This window comes from Pogona vitticeps, chromosome 2, assembly GCF_051106095.1.
Source record: "Pogona vitticeps strain Pit_001003342236 chromosome 2, PviZW2.1, whole genome shotgun sequence".
Taxonomy (NCBI): domain Eukaryota; kingdom Metazoa; phylum Chordata; class Lepidosauria; order Squamata; family Agamidae; genus Pogona; species Pogona vitticeps.
Window position 1 is genome coordinate 295,521,258 of NC_135784.1, and position 22,932 is coordinate 295,544,189.

Genomic DNA, 22,932 nt, shown 5'->3' on the forward strand with positions numbered 1-22,932 from the left:
TCTTCTGTACATTTCTATTAAAGAAAACAGCCACTACTTTTTCTTGTCAGCTTAGGGTTTCCATTAATTCAGGACAGGAAGCCCTCCAGAGCAGTGATATAAACAGCTTAGCTTGCCTAGGTCATGCTTCCTAATCGCTTTGCAGCTGGACGTGGGGCTGGACGGTTAAGAGGCTGGACGGCTCCCTAGGGAAGAAGGCCTGGCTGATTGAAATCCATGGAAGGAAGGAATGGAGGGGGAGGAACTCCGCACTGTGCGAGAAGGTGGAAAGGAAATGCTTGAGTGGTGCAGTCAGATCAGAGTCTTTGAGCCCAGCTGGGTTGAAGGGAGGTAGCAGCTAAACTACAATTGAATTCCAGGGTGTCTTGCCAGGAGCTTTCTCCCGACTTATTGCCCTGCAGGTTAGCTTTAGGAAGAAGTCTACGTTGGAGGGAGGAGAAGCAGAGAGTCAGTCAGTCTTGAAACTCATGGGAGAGTGGCAGGATAAGGCTGATTTTGATTTTTCATTTTTCTAGAATGCCGTTCTCTGCCTAACTGCCTGTGAAGTCTCTGTCTCTGTCTCTCTCTCTCTCTGTGCGTGTGTTTAGTTTTTTGCGCTGTCTTTCTCCACTTCCTCTGGCAACCCAGAAATTAGATTCACCTGTCTAACTAAGCTAAACCCTCTCATCTCTCTTGCCCACTGACACAGCCCTCCCCTCCCTACTTTTGCCAGGAGTTGAGGGGGCAGCTTTGACAGCTGAGCACATTGCAACTGACAGAGCAGCATCAGGAATGCGCTGAAATCTATTCATGCTCCTCTAGCCAGAGGCAGCAAGGAAGGGAGGGGAAGCGCGCTCCTTCTGGAAACTCATGTAAGGGAGCTGCTCCAAAAGGCTTAGCTTTTTTCTTTTCTCTTCTCTTCTTCTTTTTAAAGGGTAAACAAGCCAGGGGAGGAAAGGGAGTTTTTCACACAGTGTCGGGTGCAGTAGCAGCAGCTGGATCTGCCTCCTTGGGTGTTCAAGTGGCCTCTCTCATCTTGGGTTCCAGCAAGCGATTAAACTAATTAACAGACTCAGGGGATTGCTAAACCACCCGCTCATGGATTAACCCAGAGACGCCAGCTGCTCCTTGCAGGAATTCCAGGGAAGACCGAGGCTATCAAAGAGGAGGAAACTCCATGAAGGGGATTTAAAAGGAAAAAAAAAGGTATGGGTAGCATTGCTGTAATAGGAGTCTTAGAGAAATGGGCATGTGTCTGGGGCTCAGGAGGGCTTAATTTGAATGTATCCAGAGGCGGAAAAAGTTACGTAACTAAAATACCAGTTTCAAATGCTAGTGGTCCTCTCTTCCGAAAGGTAAATAGGAGCACCGATGAAACATGCAGGATGTAATTTTGGATTTATGGCTAAAAGCATGCCTTAGTCCAGAGATATCCCAATTCTAGGCTACTATTTATAGCTCAGTGTTTTAAGATTTAACTTTGCCTTCCATATCATGCCACAGGTTTATGCCTAGGTGCCTTTGCTTACCGTATATTTTTGTTGTTGTTGTTGCAGCCCTAGCTTCATGGAGAGGGGAGGGTTTGTGATCAGGATTAATTTGTCTTGATTAAATCTGGAGGGTATGTTAGAACTTTCAGTGCCCGCTGCAGAACCAAGGCGAAAAGTCACAGTAGAGACAGAGCACTACTGTGATAATAGCTCTTGCTTAAGAGTGTATTTAGAGGGAGGAATGGGGTGGGTGAGTGGAAATCCCTGCTAAGCTTAGAGCTCACACTACTTTGCCAGTGTGTTGCTTTCCATTGTGTTTCAGCTTTTTCAGTTTTTAGTAACGCACAACTGGACCGTATCCTGGGCAGAGCATTGTTTATGATCATGCATGAGATTATGTTCTGGCCCAAGGGAAACAGAGGTCTGTCCAAAACAACCAAACTCTTTGTTGGCGGAAAACTGTATTTGCAAATGAAATCTGCAAAATGTAAAGGCATCACACATACCACTGGGAAATAAATCTGCATAGCAAAGAAAGGGAAAGTTGTGGGGGTTTGGGCAAAATTAAGATGTTTGCTTTCTTGCAATTCACTTTTGTATGCAAGCAAGTTGTTCCAAACACAAGTCTGTCACAAGTTGCTTTCCATGTCTGTCTGTCTCTCTGTCAAAAGAGTGTATGAATAAAAAAAAAATCCCTGGGTAAGTTGATCTTTGGGGCGGACGGATTTTGATTTCTGTAGAGTTGCACAATAATTTTTGTCAGCTGGCACTTTTTATGATTACCTTGTCTTTATAAAGAATGGGTGTGGTTAAAATTAAAACATCTTCAAAAAGCATATGCAAAGTATCTGTTTAGTACCACATTTTGGCAGAGACCTGGTTTGCAGTGGGATTTTACAAGGGGGTTGGCAGGAATATTGTACGTGAAATTAATAAGTAAAATATGGTTCAGAAATAAAAGGCAGCTGCTACTGTTAAACGTTAGATTGCTCAAAAGCATCTTTTCCTATAGCAGGCACTTCTGGCAAACATCTCTCTCTACTTGGTGCCCTATTTCTGGGATAGTCTTGGGAAAGACAAATACCCAGAATATTAGTACGCAGGCTGTATTTTATGAATGAATGAATGAGTGAGTGAGTGAGTGAATGGGTAGATTGATCAATAGATAGATCACAGGAACACCAATTACCATGTGCCTCTAACTGTGAAGTGGTTAACATTATCTCACCCAATATGTACTAATAAATCATACCATTTTATTAATGAAATGAAAAGATAAGCTTTAGACCTATTCTCTCACATTGGTCTACTGTTCTGTTTCTCCCCTCTCTTGTTTATCCTGTTGCCCATGGCATAGTACCATCTTTGACTTCCTGCTTGCTGTGATGGGCTTCAGGTCTTCTCACAGAATCTATATCACTGCATAAAATTATTTGATGCAGAGTCAAATGCCTGCCCTGTCCACCCCATACTATCTGTTCTGGCAAAAACTCTCCATGAATTTCAGTTTTGCTTCCAGAAATTGCACCTTCCGAATCTAAAAGCTGATGCATGCAAAACACACATTTTCCTATTAAGCTCTCTCCTCTTCTAAAGGTCTGTTCATTGCTTCTGACCCCAGAAATCCCACAAGGTTTTGTACAAGTGATCCTCTCCTTGCACTCCTTGGGAGAGCTGATCATCACAGCGAATCATCATTGCCAGGGTATAAAATGCATAGAAAGTCAGCAAGCGGTTGGGTCGGCAGTGCTACAAGACACTTTGTCCTTGCTCCACATTCCGGGCAGCCGCCAGGATGACTTGTAGATATGTGGCATGACAGGTTCAACCCAGTTAGTAAAATACGTAGTATAACCAAGCTGGAGATTATTTTCCCTTGTCTGTGGCAGCTTGTGTTGGTTGTAACATGTTGCACTTGCAGGGAGTTGTAAATGGTGCCGTGATGAGGTTAGTGGAGGAATCCTATGTGTGTCTTCTGTTGCTTTAGTACACATCGGGCTGTTTGCTGTGGGATGGGATCATCCTCAGCATGCTGGCTAGGGATGACAGAATCTGTAGCCCAACACATCTGAAAGACCCTGATTTGAGGAAGGCTGTCCTGACCTTCACAGTCCTAGCATTCAGCAGTCATTCCCTTTCTCTCATGAAAGCTGGATGTGATGCTTCACTTCGTTGGTGGCCTTGCCTTCCAGCTGCTTTTGTGCCAAGCTGAAGCTGGAGCGAGCGGCTGCACCCCTCTGTTGCCAGGTAGCTATTCCTTACCTGGGGGCTTTCTCTGTGACCTTTAGCCAAAAAGAATCTCGTTTCACTCACTCCTGGAGGCTTTTGCTGTCTGTGTGTTCTCTCCCTCCTGGAGGAATGTGTGTGTGTTTCTGTATTTATGTGTGTGTACCTATTTTAAAATCCTATTTTGAGGGAGGAATATAAAAGAAGAAAAGCAGCGTGGGCTGGTGTATGGAGCAGGGTGCTGTGAGCCAGGAAATGATGTTCAGTAATCCTGTGTCTGCCACTGACTCTATGTTTGGTGTTCACTGTGGTTTAAATTAGTTTCGTAATGCACTGTTGTGCACAGCAGTACAAACGGTGTTAAAATGCTACTTTGTTTTTTCCAAAGCTTCTGCCTCTTGCTGGTGTGTGTGTATTTGCAATTATATCCCTTATGATTGTGGGATTAAAATAACACATCTGATAAATGTGTGCACACTTTTTGTATACAAATTTATTACTGTCAGATCACATGCCAACCTTTAACATTGATCAGTCTGATTTCATGCATCCTGAAGAACAGTCCTACGCAAAGTAATTGTATCCTACGTGCAGCTGTCAGTTACTGGACTGTGGAGGAAAGACATGATTGTGTGAAAGAGCCGTGCAGTCAGACACAATGCACTGATTATGTGACCTGATCTAAGCTTGGAAAAGTTATTTTTGACCACAACTCTCAGAATCTCCCTACCAACGTGGCCAGCGGCAGTTCCTGGGAAGGGGATTCTGGGAGTTGTAGTTCGTGCTGGATAGCTCAGTGGTTTCAGTTTCTGGCTGTGGGGCCAGAGGTTGGAAGTTTGATTACCCTCTGTGCCTCCTTGACAGACCCATAGGGTCCCTTCCAGATCTGCAGCTATAAGATTATCAAAGATTTCACCTCTAGATTTCACTGGACTACAATTCTCAACCTCCCCCAACTTTGTCTATGGTAACTAGGGATAATGGGAGTTGTTGTCAAACATTTAAAGGGCACAGTACAAGTTGCTGCATTGAGTTATAGTAGCTCTCTAGGATTTCACCGTGACGTTTTTGCGATATTGTATCCATGGGCTTGACATGAAGATCCACCAGGTTTGTAGGCATAAGAAAGAAAAATTGTCATTTCAGTGTTGGCTCCATTTTATGGCACTTCCCATCTGTTCATGGGATGTATGTTCAACTTCCTCTTTGGCTCCTCTCACTGTTAAATGTTAAATTGTTCTTATGACTTTAATTGTGGACTACCTAGGGAAGACTTTGGACTCTGAAACATGGTACATACAGATATAAAAATAAAGAATCCATCAAAAACCTGGAATCCGAAACTCAGACTTTTCAATGGACGAAGTGTGCACTTTGCCACTGAACTTCAGCCTTGCTCATCAAATGTAAATTTCTTAATTACAGTTGATTACTCAGTACTTGACAACAGGCAGCTGAACAGATGCGTTACTTTTTGAATTTCCTGTGTGTGGTGTTTGCTCAGTGATCTCTCATTCACGCATATGAATATACATGTGTGAACCAGCCCTGAAGGTTGGGGTGGACCTGCTGATTCACTTCTGGCAATGTGCATTGAAGCTGATTAAAGTGTATCTTGCCAAAAGTCAACCCTGTAGACCAGGAAAACCTGGTTTTGTTGACTCTGCTCTGTAACTGTGTTTGCTCAGTCCACCTGATGTTGTCCTGAAGGTTTTGCATGCTCTGCTACGTATGCTGTGTGGCTCAAATATCTTAGAAGATAAAGAGGTTCTTGCGGTTTGTAGTTTCCTTTACTGCACATGTACAATTTTGTCTTATGACCACCAGTGGCACGATCTACAAGAGGCACGGGGAGAAAAGATAAAACCTGAATACTTAAGAGTCCTCTTTCTTCCTCTTGGTAAGAAACTGGCAATACTGTGGAAGAAATGGGGAAGGCATTACCCATTAACCACTTTTCTTGCAACAAATCTCTTAATAGATTACATTTCTCATAATTTTATATACAGCCCCAGGCATGGTTTACATCTGTATAGTCCATAATACTGTATCTAAGCAGATGGAATATCTCTCTTTTTTTGAGACTTGCAAATGGGCACTTTTGCCTGTCATAATAGTAGTCCAGAGATCTGTAGGAACCCTGGCTTGTCAGCCATCTGCGGAATCCTGGTGTGTGTTGCTCTCAGCAGCAGAAGCTTAAAAATAAAAATAAAAATCAGAGAGCCTTTCTCAGTGGTTGGCTTACCTTGTCGTCTGGCAGTGAGCAACTTCTCTTTTGTAACACGGGAAGGAATCCAGTTTTTGTTCAGGTCTTCTTTTCCTGGCTTTCTACTCATTCAAGGCAAGCCAGTGTTCCTGCAGCTTGCTGGCTTTTTGTATCATGTGAATGCATCCAGTGTGATTTGTTCATTAGTCCAAAACAGTTTAATGAACAGGCCTATTGTTATTCATGGAAGTATTTCAAGAATATAAGCAGTTTGTAAAAAGAAAGAAAAAAAAGTCAAATCCTTCCTCCTCTTCCTGATGTATTTTATACATTCATTCTTGGTTGTAGTTTTAAGTTCCTTGGGTAGGTGAAGAGCCATTTGCCTGTGGTGAATAGGTGATATTAGAGGGAGAGGCCAAATGAAGAGTTTACAGTTATTACATTGATATGCCCCAGATAATTTAACAGCGAGGTATACACTACCCACAAATTGATACAACAGAGAACTAATGCCAGGTTATTTTATATTTATGCATTTGCACCTTTCAAAGTGGCCCTCCCACATACATATCTTGAGATACAGCACAGACAACACAGTAACATCACGATTATTCTTTTATTTATTTATTTCAAATATTTTACCCCGCCTTTCTCCTTAAAAGGACCCAAGGTGGTTTGCATCATAAAAAACAACAACACACCAACGTTTAAAATCTAAAAACAGAATTAAGCAGGTATTATATTTTAAAAAGGTAAATGAAATCAATACGAAAAACACATTTAAAAGAAACACAAGGAGAAAACTGAGCCAGAGTTATGCCAGTCCAGATTTCCTTTTGCTCTACTTCCTTCTTTGCATTTTCTTCTTAGAACTGTGTTTAGCCTGGCAGTAAGTGAAGTGGAAGTTAAGCACTAATCATCCATCTTTAATGATGGACAATTTGTGCAAGATGTGCTTTGTGCTTTGCTCAGGCGTTAGTCTGACAGGTGTGAGAGAGGGACAAATTAAACAGCCTCCAACCCCCTGGGGCCTGGGCAACAGTTACTTTCCACAACTGTGGAAAGAAGTTTAGCTTTCTCATTTTGTGAACAAAAACATGTCACCGAGCCTTGGTTTCAAATCCATGCAAGAAACACACAACTTTTTTTCTTTTTCATTGGACTGTGGTAGATACCCTAAATAGCCAAGTAGAGCACCATCCACAGCCAAATCAAGGACCTTTAATATTTCCTAAGAAGAATTATGAACCGAGGACATCTCCCTCCAAACACTCGAACAGTGGTTACCAACCTTGGGTCCTCAGATTTCCGTGGAGTACAACTCCTAGAAATCCTGGCCAGTAGAGCTAGTGGCGGTTTTTGTCCAAGAACATCTGGGGACCCAAGGTTGGGAACCACTGCCTTAGAAAATACTTTTAATTTAGGTGCCATTGGCTTACCTAGTACTTAATTTTGTCCCTACTTCTCTGATCTAGTGTTTCCCCCATTTCTGCATGCCTCTGTTCCCAAACAGAAAAGGAACCTTGTGTTTTGATATAGTGTAATGGCGGTGTAGGAGGTTGCTGAATGATTGGCAAGCTTTTGTCTCAAAAAATTGGGAGAGGCATTCAACTGTCTACCACCAAAGGTGAAATCTGAAACCTTCCACCTCTGAGCTGTTCCTGCAGCTTCCATTCAGAAACTTGATTTTAACCAGGAATCCTGGCTTGCACATCTGGCCATAATGTTTGGAACTTCTGCATTTTTTTTCTGTACCATCCATAGCTGTGTAGTGCTCAGCCTGACGAAGACCCATATGGGGTCAAAGCCTGTATATATATTTTTTTCATTTCTTAAGAGAACTAATAAAGTATCACCGAAACTTGTCTTCGGATTGTATATAAAAATGACACAGCTTTTCTTCTTTTTTGTTGAACAAAAAGGAGAATCTTATTAATTCACTGAAATCACTGCAACCTAGTTGGTCACAACTAACCTACCGTAAGTCCTAGTAATTTCAGTGGTTCTATTCTAAATGTGACTTGAGTTTGGATCTAACTAATTCATGCATTCTTAGGATACTTCTGTACGCTTTAGTGCAAATATTTATTTCAAATGTTATGACTTCCTGTTTTCATTGCCATTGACCAGTGACCCTAAGATAAGTGTGATTAAGTGAGCAGTTGTCTTCATCACTGATTTGGAGAAAGGCTACACTTTTTTTGTAGTTTTGCCTTTAAACTGAACTAAGACAGTGGGCAGCTTTAGAGCTCTGTCCAATACAGTCACTGTAACCAACAAGGTTTGGCCGCCAGATGTTTTTTGACTAAATTCCCAGAAGACTTAACCATTAGCTATGTTGGGCAGGATTTCCGGGAGCTGTAGTCCAAGAACATCTGGGCACCCAAGGTTGGGAACCACTGCTCTAGTGGTCTGGGATGCCCCTCCTTGGAGATCAATAGGATTGTGCTCTTAATTTTCTATATCACTTAAAGAAAGTTGGAGTTGGTTGGGTTTTAGTGGCATATGTACATCTTTCATTGTTGCAGACTCCTAAAAAGATTATTTTCCAACTGGGCAGGTTTTGGCTGGAATACATTCCTGATCTAACCCCTAGTGGTCTATGATTGTTGTTTAGTCATTTTGTCCACCTCTTCATGACCCCATGGACCAGAGCACGCCAAGCCCTTCTGTCTTCCACTGCCTCCCAGAGTTGGGTCAAAGTCATGTTGGTAGCTTTGATGACATGGTCTACGGTTAGGAAGTTCAAAGTAGATTGGAAAATGTTCTATAAAAATTAGTAAAGAAGAGAAGGAGTGAAGTTTTATGAAAAGTAACCCAAAAAAACAACAGCTGGGCCCCATTTCATTTTCCAAAATAGAGAACCCCACTTCCTCCAAGTGTCAATTGTTTCAGTCTTCTCTGAATTGTTGTATATTACAAAAAACTAATAGGCGGGAGGGCAGAGCTGCGAGAGTATTTTTGTCCAAAATCATAGTACAGCCAAACCTTATCTGAAGTTATTTGTGATTCGGATACTTCAAAAGGCGCCCCCCCCCATGCATTCTTATCCCCTAGACTGGGTGTTTATGGTTTGTTTTCCAGAAGCAGCTGTTAGAAATTCAGAATGTTGCTTCACAGCTGCAAATTAAATTTTCTCCAATTAGATCATGCAAGGTTTAAAGAAGTCCAGCTGTTTCAAAGGACAGTCATGGACTGCAGTTAAGCAAGAGTTGGATGAGAAGAAACCCAGCAAGTTTTATACTCTCCCAGAACATGTGTGAGAATGGGACGCTGCTGGACGAGACTTTTAATTGCATCTTGCAAAAGGACCTATAATAGCATGTCAGTTCTATGATACTACTTTGAGCTCCTGTTGAAAATTCTGGGGTAGGGGTATTCTAAGCTGGGAGGTGAGTTTACAAGAGCTGAACAGGGCTGTTGAGAACAGGACATTTTGGAGATTCCTAAGGTTGCCATAAGTCAAGAGCTCTTTAGGCAGGCCTTCCCTCCAGTCATTACCTGATTTCTGCTTATCTTAACTCCTGTTTTGCTTTTCCATCTTGAATGCCACTAATATTATTGATTTAAATTGTCGTTTTAATTGTTTATATGTTGTTTTCATGTTTTTGCTGTAAGCCGCCCAGAGTAGACGTAGTCTAGATGGGCAGGATACAAATCAAACAAACAAACAAACAAACAAATAAGGAGAGCAAGCAAGCAAGCAAGCAAGCAAGCAAGCAAGAAAGAAAGAAAGAAAGAAAGAAAGAAAGGTGACTTGACAGCACAGAACGACAACAACAAAGCTGGGAAGAGGTTTGGGGTTTTGTTTTTTTTTCCGAATGAGCAGTGGGATCTGGCAGAAGTCTTTCACATTCCTTTCTTTTGTCCCTGGACTGCACAGAGCAATCTGGCTTGGTCAGCTCTCCAAAATGGGCTTCGGCTTCTTTTCCATCACATCTCTGAAGCGGCATTTCTCTCATAAACAACTGTCATCTGCCTCTGGCTTAAATGACCATGACGGATGGCAGCCACAGTGATAGATAGTATTTGTGAATGAATGAGGATATCATTCAAGAATTACATGCGGGGAGGGTGGCTCTCTTCTTATTTTGTTCCGGCTGCAGGAACGTCCGCCAAATTCCTCATTTTCACGGAGATCAACATCTGATGTGCAGAGAGACTTCATATTATGTTTGGCTGGAGGAGATTTTTACAGTTCTGTAACGAGAGACTGATGTATATAATAGTAACTGATCTTGCAGATCAGGGCTGTCCAGCCAAGTCACGTTCAATGGCTGTTTTTGCCCAAGCAGTAGAAGCTATGTGCAAAACTCAGGAAACCGGGGACACAGTAAGGGCAACATTGATCAAATGGAAGAAAGAGATGCCCATTTGTCTTATACAGTGAACGTTCATAATTTTGCTCTGCTGCATGTTTGTGGGCTTAAGTATGTAAGCTAAGGGGGAAGTTCAAATCATGGAAGCGAACCTCTAAGCAAAAAAAAAAAAAAAAAGATAGTTTGAATCTGAGCCTGTCTGATTTACACTGTTCCTTCTGCTCCTATTAGTGGTCCCACTCAATGCAAGCAGAAAACTAAAGTATAAAATGTGTGAAAAATGGATATGGTTTCTGAAGTTCTAGAAATCACTATTGGTGGTTAGGAACTTCCCATCTGTTTCTCTTTACTTCTCATCACATTCAGCCAAAATCTACTTCCCTGTAACATAAACTTGATAGAAATACGATTCCTCCATACCATTGCAAGCCCTTGCCTACGGATAAAGGCAGTAAAAAAAAATACAGGTGAGAAAATGCTTATCCAGAATTACAAGCCTAAAGTGCTCATATCACATACCTGGACTTTCTGATTAGCAGTACTGTACTGTATGGCATCTGTCATTGCTATCAGTTTTCTGTGTTTTCTTTGAGTTTGCTTACTGTCCTTCCTAGCGATTGGGATGGAGGAAAATGATGTTTACAGCAGCAATATATTATTGCAAACTGTACCTGTTATGTACATTACTTGGGGTAGTGTTAGGGCATTTTGTTATTAAGTTAGCAATTATGACCTGTTAACTTTACAAAATACCTGCTACTATTAGAAGTGGAAACTGCTAGAACTGGCTTCCTGGTGAGGATCAAAATAGATGATTACTGGAACTTTGCTTCTGGGAGATTTCTGTGGCGATTTCAGTATGGATATCTGCACTTCAGAACTTCTGCCTGTTGTCTGTCATCGGTGGAGTGAATACCAGGGATGCGTCTGCCCCATGTCTGTATGGATCTGTCACATAAATATGGAAGCTGGTCTTTAACATTCAGACATTATCAAGTTTCACATTCCTAGCTCTTGTGGCTTCAGAAAAGAGCTGGAAAATGCATAGCAATGGCAGCTACATGCGATAGATAGAGCATTGCTTCGAATGTTGGGGGGGGGAGGGTTCTCCATTATGTGTTGTTCCTCCCACCCAAAACTTAAGAAAGTTTTTTTTAAACTGCAACTCCCTGAATCTCCAGCAAGTCCAATAAGTGGCCGTGTTGGCTGAGGGATTCTTAGCATTATAGTCCAATAAAGTAACATTCCCAACCTGTGGCATTAATTATATAGCAGTATTAATTCACATATTGGTTTACACCAGAGGTGGCACCCTTCCCCCAGAGGTTGGCACACGGCAGTTCTAAGCATACCTCACCCTTGATTATGTTGCCTGGGGCTGACGGGGAGCTGTAGTCCAACAACTCCAGGGCTGCATTTTCCCCCACCCCTAGTTTACAGAATAACATTATTTCATCTTTGTCCTTCAGAAGCCTTCCAGTTTAAATTGAGACAATAGTTGAAGGGTGGACTTTGATTAACATTTGACTTCCATAAAATAATTGCTGCTGTGAACCATCGTAATGTCAAGATCTGTGTTTCAAAACCCATTGGCATGCAGCATATGCTTACTTTACTCCAAGTGAACGCATTAAGGAAAGTACTGCAATATTCATAAGTTTGTGCTTTCCTCCGGAAAGCTGAAGGAAGGTGGTTTTTCTTCATTTAAAAGAGAATACTGCATCGTGGCTTTATTAAAAGGCTTGCCATGGTGTTAACACTTCCATTGTTCCTCTGTGTGCATACAGCCATTGGCTTTCTGCAGAAACTACCTTTCAGCTAGCTAGCCCTTTAAAGTGGCTAAACTTGGCTTGGCTTATTCCTATGTCCTTGTGCCTAATTTTTTTTCTTAATAATATGCTCAGATACACATTCATCCCAGTGATAAAGGTAAGTGGCTTCCAGTTCAAATAGGATGCAGTACAGCACGGGGCCTAGAAACTTTCATGTCCTAGATTCAGTGGAGGTTTAGGAACAAAACAAAGGCAGGCCATACTAATCTCGCAACATAAGCACTTAAGAAGAGCCCTACTGAATCCAGTCTACCTACACCAGTATTCTGTTTCCCATACAAACCAAATGTCTTTCAGAAGTCCATACATGGGCTATAACACTCTTGTACTGGTGCTTGGAAGCAACTGGTTTGAAAATATACGGTATACAATTTGTGAATACAGAGGTTCTCTGTAGCTTAGCTACTGAGACAGCTATTAATAGATGCGTAATAAATACCTGGGGTATTGGGCAGGAAACCTCAGTGGAAGAGGAACTTGGAAAAATTGGGCTATAGTAGCTTGTATGAGCAAGAGCTTTGCCTTCGTTAGCATCATCATCATCATCTTAGAACATATCAAGCCTTTCCTGGGAGCTGTGGGAACTCAGGAGAGATATTTCATGGACTGGAGTTTGGGAGGAGACAGAACATTTACTTTGTACAAACATCTTTGTGCAAGCAGTGCGCTGGATAAAACCCAGAAGTTTTGTTTCATTTTATGCTTGCTTTTCTACAATTCCCTTGTGAATTAAGCCCTATTCAGACGTTATAAACTCAAGTCTTCTGATGTTGCATAAGGAGAGTCTACACACAAGCAGGATTTCTCCTGTTCAGACAAGGCACTGAAAAACATGGTGAAAACAATGAGGACAGGTGCGGGGCTAAGTAACCCTCTCTGTGCATCATCAGAACACTGGATGTTGTAGCGCCTGAAAAGGGTTTCAGTCATTCAGCATAGAGGAAGCAAATATAATGCATGCATGAATGAACCTGGCTGGGGCGGGTGGCTTTCTTGACACAGTGCTGTGAATAATGTAATTGGCAATGCTCAGCCAGTGGTATTTGCAGTCATAATGAAAGGCCAACTCCTCTACTATTAGAGTGCCATCCAAATTGGCAGGCTGATGATCAGAGTTGCCTGTTGGGTGCCACTCAAAGATTTACAGGAGTATTAAGCTCAGTGTCGGGGGTGACAGCTGCCTTTTCTGCAGAGCAGAGACTGGGAATTGGCCAAAATGAAGGTTTGTAATGCTGCCTTGTTATCCCTCAGTGTTCTAGAGAGATAGAAGAGAGAGAGAGAGAGAGAGAGAGAGAAAGAGAGAGAGAGAGAGAGGGATGCACATACACATAGAGAAATATTTACATATATCAACATACATAAAAATAGAACAGCAACGTTCTGACAAAGTTTATGAAAATGGGATTTATATGCGAGACCGATGGCTTTGAATCATTCCCAGGGATACCAGAGGGAACATTTCTCTGAGGATTTTTTTTAGCCCCACCTTTTAATTGGTTGAGATGAAAGTATGTACTAATTGGCTTTGCTATACTGAAGCACCAATAATGAGTATGTGGAATGCTGCTGCAATTATTTACTTCACATTATCTAGAAAAGTCATCTTTATGTATTACTTTACAGTCTGTATGATGTTTCAACCCCTCTCCGCAATTCATTTTAAAGTAGCAGCCTGCCATTTCTGTTCTACGGAGGGGGTGCTCCAGAAAGTACTGGATTTGTAGCAGGAATGTGTGTTGATTGTCGTCTCCTCTGCTCCACCTATGATGTGAAGTGATCTCACTGGAGGTTTTGCCCTGTCCAGAAGGATTTTAAGTCAGATGTGGTGCAAAACGGCAGAGTGACATTTCAAAAGAGTAACAGATTTATTCCGGCATAAGCTTTTGTAGACGAGAATCCACTTCACTGAATGCATGAAGTCTTTGGAGAGAAGCCCTTAGCTAGGGAATTGCTACAGAGACCCACAGAACAATTTAAATGACCTCCTGTGGACACCACGGAGGGCAGAGAGGTGCATGCTGAAGCAAAAATCCGTGAGAAACTTCAGCATGACCAACAAATGGGAGTATAGGGATTGGCTCAGTGAAAAGTTTTGTTTTGTTGTGTGCCCATGTGGAGCTAAAGTCTGCTGGTTGTAGATCTAATTAGTGCCAGTCGGGATTTGGACATTCCTGATGGGTGACGTTTACAGTTAAGGCTCCCCGCTGCTTCTCATTCCCAAGATCTGCTGCCATGCGGCGTTCCCTTGATTTGACTGTCACTGCAGTTGTTCATTGTTTTGTTTAAAATGAGCCACAGAGTTCTCCATAGGAATCTTGGCACAAGGCATCTGAGGTTAATTCTTGATGTGGGTGGGTGGTGGTGAAGTTTTCATTCTACTTGAAGTCAATGGTGGTTTTTGATGTTAGCTTGAGAGGTGGGTGAAAACTCTGCATCGACTTTGAAATTAGGAGGGATTGCTACGGAGCAACATCCCTCTACCCTTGCGGACAGCTCCTGAGCATTGTGCACTCAGAAATTTCACGCAGCTACAAAGTGTTTACATCTGATGAAATCTCCCTCATTTGTTCCTCCAAGCCGCCCCAACAAGAAATGCGTACAGTACTTAATTAGTTCTCTTTGAATGTATCATGGTGCCCTGAAAATGCTCTAAGCAAAGCTGCATTTTCAAAAAACCTATGTATCTCTGAATAGAGGAAGATTTGTTTTTTTTTTTAAGTCCAAAACTTCAAAGATCCTCTGAAAAAAAATCATCCATGGAAGTTACAGTTTCACAAATAAACCCTTGCCTTGAGGTTTAAGGATCCTGACTGACAGGTTTGTCATAGTGGATATGAGGCTGAAATCTCAGTTGGATGTAGCAGTTGCAGAGGACAGTATGGTCCGATGAGTGGGAATCCTCAGAGGCATACAAAAAACTCAAGGTTCTTAGAAGAAATGTTTAGACTGTACTGCATGTCTTTGTGTATGCTTTTCCCCCCCACAGCCCCATTTTAACCAAGTCTGGGTGAGACAGGAAGGTAGTACACCCTTATCTCCGTTTTTACATCAGCTGCTGGTTTGAGACAGTTTGAAATAAGGATGATAAGTAGTCATAGCTAAGGTCTTGGGAATGGCATAACATAACACTTCTTTACAAAAAAAAAAAAAAAAAACACCTCACAGAGAGGAGTGGAATTGGATGGAATGGAAAAGGTTCTGATATTATAAACCTCTTCCTTGGCTTGCCTAATAACATGAAATGAGGCATGGAAGTGGATTCCCAGTGTGGTGTGGTAGTGGATAGAGTGATGGACTAAGGCTCTGGTGAACAGAATTCATTCATTCATTCATTCATTCATTCATTCATTCATTCATTCATTCATTCTATTTATACCCTGCCTATCTGGTCATTGCAACCACTCTAGGCGGCTTACAGTTCAAATCCCTGCTAGGTTCTGGGGGAACAGAACTGGTAAAACTACTCCTTAAATATCTTAATTGCCTTGAAAGTCCTGCCAGGGTCACTGTAAGTTGGTTCCGACTTGATGGCACAGAACACAGGCATGGGAAGAAATATTTTCATTGCCCAGATTTTAGCAGAGGCTGGCTTTCTCGGTCTTGCAAGGCAGTATCTCCACAGTGCTCCAAATCCTTGAAATATCTCGTCTCCAGTATGAGATTGGGATACCAAATGGATTCCCCACCCCACCAATTTCTGCAAAGTATTCTATCTTTGTGCACAGTTAGTATGTTTTTCTTTTAGTGGAGCTAGACACACTGCGAGAATAACAGGATAGGCTGATTGATCACAAAGACACAAATAATACATCCGGTGTTACAGGCTTTACTACAGGGCAATAGTTGATGCATGACTATTGATGCAGTCAATCTTAGGTACAGTATCTTGAAAAAAATGCACAAAACGTGTGCATATTCCTTCTAAGATCAAGAACAAGCATAACAAACTTGTACTCAGGAAGAAATTATTTAACTTGTCTCATTTACTGTATTGTGCAAGAATGAATTAAGTATATCTGCTGCGGTTTAAAAGGGCACTAAATTTTAAAAATGATAAGGATTGCCACTAACCAGTGCATGTACTGTACATTACAAAGTTCTTGAAAATGTCATTTGTTATTGTTACATGCTGTCAAGTTGCTTCCGACTCAGGGTGACCAACATGTCCTGTCCTTAACAGCCTTGTTAAGCTCTTGTAAATTTCCCTGGCTTCCTTTATGGAGTCAATTCATCTCATATTTGGTCTTTCACTTTTCGTGCTGCCTTCAACCTTTCCCAGTATCATTAATGTTTCTAGAGGATCTTGCCTTCTCTTGATGTGCCCAAAGTAGCACAACTTCAGTCTCATTGGGGGTTTTTTGTGTGTGTTTTTTTTGCCTCCAGAGATAGTTCAGGCTTGATTTGCTCAAGGACCCACTTGTTTGTCTTTCTGGCCGTTCAGGGTATTCACAAAGCTCTCCTCCAGCACCATGCAGTATTTAAAATGCCTCTCTTTTCCCCCCTGTCAGCTTTCTTTACTGTCTGGCTTTCACACCCATACATGGTGATCAGGAATATAAGAGTCTAGATTATCTTGACTTGGTCTCTATTGACTAGAGATGGGCACAAAGTGTGGTTTGGCTGCACAGCTGTTCCATGGGCATCCTGGCTTCCCAGCCCTGCCTCCTCTGGCAGGCTTCCACTTAGAAGCACTGGTGCAGCTTCCCAGCCCTGCCTCCTCTGGGTGCTGCCTCTAAGTGAGCACCCTCCAGAGCAGGAAGGGCTGGGAAGCCATGTCACTGCCTTGGAGCGGATGCCCACTGAAGGAGGTGGGGCAAGGAAAGCTGGGAGTGGCCATGGAACAGCACTTCCATGGCCAAACTGCAAAACCTGTGGTTTCCACTATCGCTATTAGTGACACATGTTTACCCTTGATTATCTTTTTTAATTTCTTCATTGCTGCCCTTCCAAGTCTCTGTCTCCTTCTGATTTCTTGGTTGCAGTTTCCATTTGGATGGATGATTTAATTATTTTGGATTGATGATTGAACCATTTTGTATTGTATACAAAACAGACTTGAATGATGGTTATTTTGATAGGTTTTCCACAGAGTCTAATTTATATTATTTGGTCAGACCTTTACACTATAGCCCCTTATTGCCTGTGCTTCATCTTGCCTTAGTATTAAAACCACTCCATTTCTTCTGCATTTATTATTTCCACTGTAGAACACTCTGCAATTGTCTGACGGAAAACATTCTTTCCCAGACCACTTTTGTTCGCTGACACCAAGCGCTGCAGTATTTATACATTCCATTTCTTTCTTTATGATTTACAGTTTACCTTGATTCATACTTCTCATGTTTCATGTTCCAACTCTATGTGTGGAACAGCATCAAACTTTCCTTTCACTTCTGTGCAGGTCAGCCACTAGACATCCTTTCAGCTTTAATCTAGTTGTGTCATTAGCGACATTTCAGCAAGGGTTTACCATTGCCACATTCTGTGCAGTGCTAGCATATGTTAGCTTCACTGTCACCACTGTTGCCTCCTCCACCAGTGGCACCTTCAGCTATTCTTGCTGCCCAGTAGCTGCCTTGAAGAGGATAGATGCCTTAGTTTGTTGTCTCAGTTGTGACCATTCCGCCTTGGTGGACCCTGCTAGAAATCCAGGCTCGTAATGGAGTCCTCGTGGCATTGTTCTCAGCTTCACTGACACACACAAACCTCTTCACCATGTTAAGGCATGCATCCAAGACAATAATTGTGTGCGATCAAGTTGATTCTGACTTATGGTGATCCTTTCCAGGGGTTTTTGCTAGAGAATACACAGAACTAGTTTGCCATTGCTTTCTTTTTCAGGCACCCTGGGACTGATCAGCTTACCGAAGGCCACACAGGCCGGCTCTTCTGAGATGCACAGTGGGGTGTTGAACTTGCAGCCTCTTACTCTGCAGCCAGATAACTAAACCACCGAGCTATCAAGCCAGCTAGTGAAACTGTCATAGCATATCAAATGTTCCAATTTTATGGAGGTTTTCCAGCCCCATTAAATCCAATGATAGCAGCCATAGGAAATTGTCAACTGAGGGAGAAGCTGAGGGCTAAAGCAGACACGGCATGACATTGGCAAAGAGAGGGATAGAAATAGAAATGGTGTGTTCAAATCATGTGCAGGCTTACTTAGAAGTAAACCTTTCTGAATGGAGTGTGGCGTATCTATTTATCTGCATACGTCTCCTCAATGAATGATTGCATATTTTTGTATATTTTTCTCCTAAATACTGTCACAATATATTTTCTTTTCAAAAATCAGGGAAATTCTATTATCACCAGTTTTAAAAACACCGCACCTAACACAAGATCTTTGTTCCAACCTAGATTATCGGCAACTTGCCCTTATGAAAAGACCTCTAGAAAAGAACACGAAAAGTAATTGGGGTCAGAGATTTGACGGTGCATGAGACTCTTAAGATATTTGTGGACATCTCTAAACCTACAGTAGCTTTATTTTAGTGAGTGTATTATGTGCCATTCAATCAGGACTGACTTAAGTGATCCTAATAGGGCTTTTAATGTAAGTGAGATATTTAAGGTATATATATTTAAAGAATGGTTTTCAATGGCCTCCCTCCCAATGAGTCTTGTGGTTGAACCACATCCCCATGATTGAGCAGAACACAAGAGACCTGGATTCAAATTGCCACTCAGCCATGGAAACTCACGGGGGGGGGGGTATGGCTGAACTGGTAAAGCCGTATCTTAAATATCTCACTTACCTTGAAAACTGTATTAGGGTCACTTTAAGTCAGATATGATTTGACAGAAAAGAACACATACACAGACTTGAGATTAAAAGGGGTGAGCGGGCAAACAAGTTAACACCAGAGATGTAAGTAAGGTGAGGCAAACGGGGCTTTGGCCCAGTGTGTCAAAACATAAGGGTCCTGGAAGGGAACCCATTGGTATTTGCTTCTGGAAATGTCTGACATTGCCCACCTTGAGTGGGTGTGACTGTGTTCAGCCTTGTCTCACTGAGCAGAAAGGAACTTAAAAGTTCAGAGGCTCAGCACGGAACTATTATAATCCCTGCACATTCAGTCCCGTTCTCTTACTGTACATGAGCCCCAATCTCACAAGACTAAAGCATAACCATCAGGGCATCAGAGCCCTTATATAGGAATTTTTTAAAAAAATCTTAAATTAAAAATAGGCACAATTAGCATTTCTTCAGAAATCCAAACCTTCCACAGCAATATCTATTAATTGTTTAAACTTTTTTTTTCCAGATAGATACTGTTGTTGAGATTTTGGGTTTCTGAAGAAATGCTATTTGTGTCTATTTCTAATTTAAAATATTTTAAATTCACTTTTCCCATTTATTTTTAATTTTAAATAGTGCATTGAAATTTTTTTAAAGGGGGTCGGAGAATGGGAAAGCAGATGAGGATGACTTCTCAAAGATTAAAAAAAGCGGTCATGTTCTCCAAAAGTTTGGGAATCTGTGAGAACAGAGGAAAGCTATGGACTGGCACACCCACCATGCGCATGCACAGATCTTTGACCTAGTTTCCCGGTGACAAGAAGCGGTGCTGTGTTGTAGTAGTAGAAGACTCAGTGTGGGGAAGGGGAAAGATAATGGCATTCCAGTAAATAGGGCTGTAATCCAGTACTGTACTTACTATCCTTGAGAGTAATGGGGTCAGTAAGGCTTGCTTCTGAGTAGATGTGTTCAAGACTGCATCGGATTGATACGGCTGCATTGCATTAGAGAGACAGATAATATTTCAATTAATTAGCAGATTAATTTTCTAGACTGTATTTCAGTGGCACCATGCAGAGATGAGCCTGGAATTTTTTTTTTATTGGATAGCGTTTTGAACTGTGTTTTATCAAGATTGTTGGCCACGTGGACAATTTTTCAGACTCATACAGTCGGGTGGAAATGCCAAAAAATAAAATAAAATTCCATATACAGTTTATATAGTTCAAAAAATGGCGTCCCGGAGGGGGGGGCTGTTGCTTTTACAATGGAAGCTGTTGGTTCTTAAAGCCTTGCATGACAAACACTGCAGAGTCTGTGGCATGAGGTCAAGGTTATGTCCCTGCCAGAGCTTTGCAGTCAAGTGTATTTATAACTGGGCCTTGGTTCATGCCTTACTTTGGAGTCTGTAGGCAGTACACTTCGGCCAGTGTGCGTTAGGGCAAATGAGAAACAGATTGTTCATGTGGAAGAGAGAGAGAGAGAGAGATTTCTTTTGTCTGTTTCAGGAATGCTTTTAAATCTTGGCTGGAAAATAATAATAATAATTTTCCTCCTTAACAGGTATGTTTGAAGAGGTTGAGTGCACGAGGCACAACCCAGCCAAATTAAATACAAAAGTCCCAAACATGCCTTGCTAGACCAGACAAGGGCCCTCCGGCACACCACACCACAGCTTCGGAAAGTTGTTTTTCTTAAAACAACGACTCCCATAATTTTCTAGCCAGCTCAGGATTTGGGAAGTCATAAGTCTTGAAAACAAGTAATTTTTCCCAGTTACACACTGTTCTCCATGGAAGCCACTCTGAGTGATAAAGAAGCACAGTATGAAACCGATAGTCTTGCCCCATTGCTTGTATGCAGCACCTGATATTCAGAGGTATACTGCCCTGGTCCACAGTGGTTGCATTTTAGCGGTCTTTTTAATGATGTAAGCTGCCTTGGGTCCTTTTAAAGAGAAAGATGGGGTAAACATATTTTAAATAAATAAATAAACAAACAAATAAATATATTTCCATATCTGTACTAACTCTCCTTAACCTGTCTCCCTTGCAGATGTGTTTAACTACAGTTTCCATCATCCCCAGCCAACATGCCTGTTGGAAGTATGGTCTCCAGTTGCAGTTGTGTGAAGGCGACTGTGCTTGTGAAGTTAGAAATAAAATGTACAATTCTCACTGATCTGATGCTTCACAGGCCTTTTCCTTGCATTTTTAAGGACATTTCACCGTAGCTGGTTACCTAGGGATAACTTCCTTTTATCGTTAAGCAGATAAGCCTGGAGTCACCTTGTCATATGATGGCAATGTAACTGCTTAAGCAGGATATTTCTAGTGTGATTTCTTTTTCAGTAATTATTTCTTCAGGCTGCAATGTAAAACCTCTTGATGTTGTGAATGCCGAACAATACATCCAGCAAGCCACTTGTTCATTTTTTTTAAGCATAATCATTGTTTAGCCAGACCAACCTGCAGCGTCTTGTTGTTTCTGATCATTTTGTGTGACAGAAAAACAACAAAAGATTTTCTTGATATCTTGAAGATGAACTCAGTAGGTCAGTTAGGATGACAGTCTGTACATAAATTTGGTGGGTTTTAAGGTGCTGGAGGCTTGTTTCTTTTTGCTGCAACAGACTTGGCAAGGTTAACTCTCCCTCTGTAAAATTATTATGTGATAGAAATGAGTCATTGCTGATATGAAACCTAGATTCTTTTGGCAAGTTGAGTTCTTGTGGTGCTGTTATTAATAAGTATATGTGCATGTATATATTGATATGCACACACGTGTGAGTGTGTACATCTGTTTATTTATTTATTCCATTTCTATCCCACTTTTAGCCCAGTGAGCTGGAGATGGCATATGTAGCTGCCCTGTTGTTCCTTTCTTTGTCCTGACAACACCCTTGTGAGGTAGGTTAGGCTGACACAGTATAACTGGACTCAAGTCATCCAGTGTGTTTCGTGGGTGAGTGCTGATTTGAACATTGGTCTCCCCAATTTCTAGTCCTGTATTCTACCCACAACACCAGACTGGTTCTCTACACAGGATTTTTTTTTTAAAAAGGAAATCTTTGTTAACTGAAATGGCAGCCCAATTAATTTGCTTTGTGACCTGTGAGGTTTTCACTAATAGTCTGATTATAGAGAGCATGGACATATTGTTTGGTTTTCCATCGTTGGCAAGAAACGGCAGATGTCAGATTACCTCTCCTCTGGCTTTTCAAATGGCATGCAAATCAATGCATATAGCTGTACGTTTAGCCCCATTCCAAAGGAGGGTTCCATGGTTAGCATGCGAGGCATAAATCCTGAAAACTTCCGTAGTCTTTGAGGCTTCTTGCGTACTTAGCTGCCTGCTTCAAAAGATAGGGCTGTACAAAGCTGGGACAGTCCTCCACGTTTCCTCTCTTCATATAAGCTGAAAAGGGAAAAGGCATTTAATTCTTGGATTAAAACTCCCAGAGTTTTCCAGCTAGCCACCTTGGCTACTGGAATTTCCTAGGCACTGTAGCCCAAAAAAGTATCTTTTATAGACTCTTGACTGAGGCTCAAAGCCTGCTATACTGGCTTCTCTGTGATCCTTTGCGCTGGCTATCAGACATCTCCCACACCACAAGGCAGCAGACTTCTTCTGGAGCCTCCTGTCCCATTTTTCCTCTTTCACTGCACCGGGACCAAGAATATGTCCAAGTGCATTTTCTTCAGTCTGAAATCAAGGCACGTCTCCAAGACAGCACAGCACAGACCATCTGCTTTCCATTTGGGACCCTTCAAAAAGAGCAGCAGCCGGAGCAGAGGCTCTGCCAGTGGAACAGAGAGGCCGGCAAAAGATACGGAGCAACGAGCAGGACTGTAATTCACCCATAGAGACTCCCTCAAGAAGATCGCTTCTCTCTGGGTGGCCGTAGAAGGCTACTTACTTTCCCACCCCTACCTCTTTTCAATAAAAAAAAAAGACCTTATAAATGTAAAATAAATGGGGATTGGAGAAGTTATTTTGGGAGGACTCCTCCTCCCCCAGAATTCCCCAGCATTCTAGGGTTTCTGGTCAAAAAAAGAGTATTTTTTCTCTCCAATTATTGCCTATGAGACAAAACCCATAAAAGTGTCAAAAAGCTAGGATAGTGGAATGTGTAAAT

The 22,932-nt window shown here is 41.8% G+C and overlaps 1 protein-coding gene and 1 long non-coding RNA gene across 5 annotated transcripts in view; both read left to right on the plus strand.

Moving 5' to 3' along the window:
* Positions 1–22,932, plus strand: part of PDZD2 (PDZ domain containing 2) — a 202,559-nt gene that overhangs the window by 31,852 nt on the left and 147,775 nt on the right. The window lies entirely within an intron of this gene.
* On the plus strand, positions 134–1,033 carry LOC144586646 (uncharacterized). The gene is made up of 2 exons (XR_013541575.1): positions 134–401; positions 914–1,033. It is a non-coding gene; the product is annotated as an uncharacterized LOC144586646 (long non-coding RNA).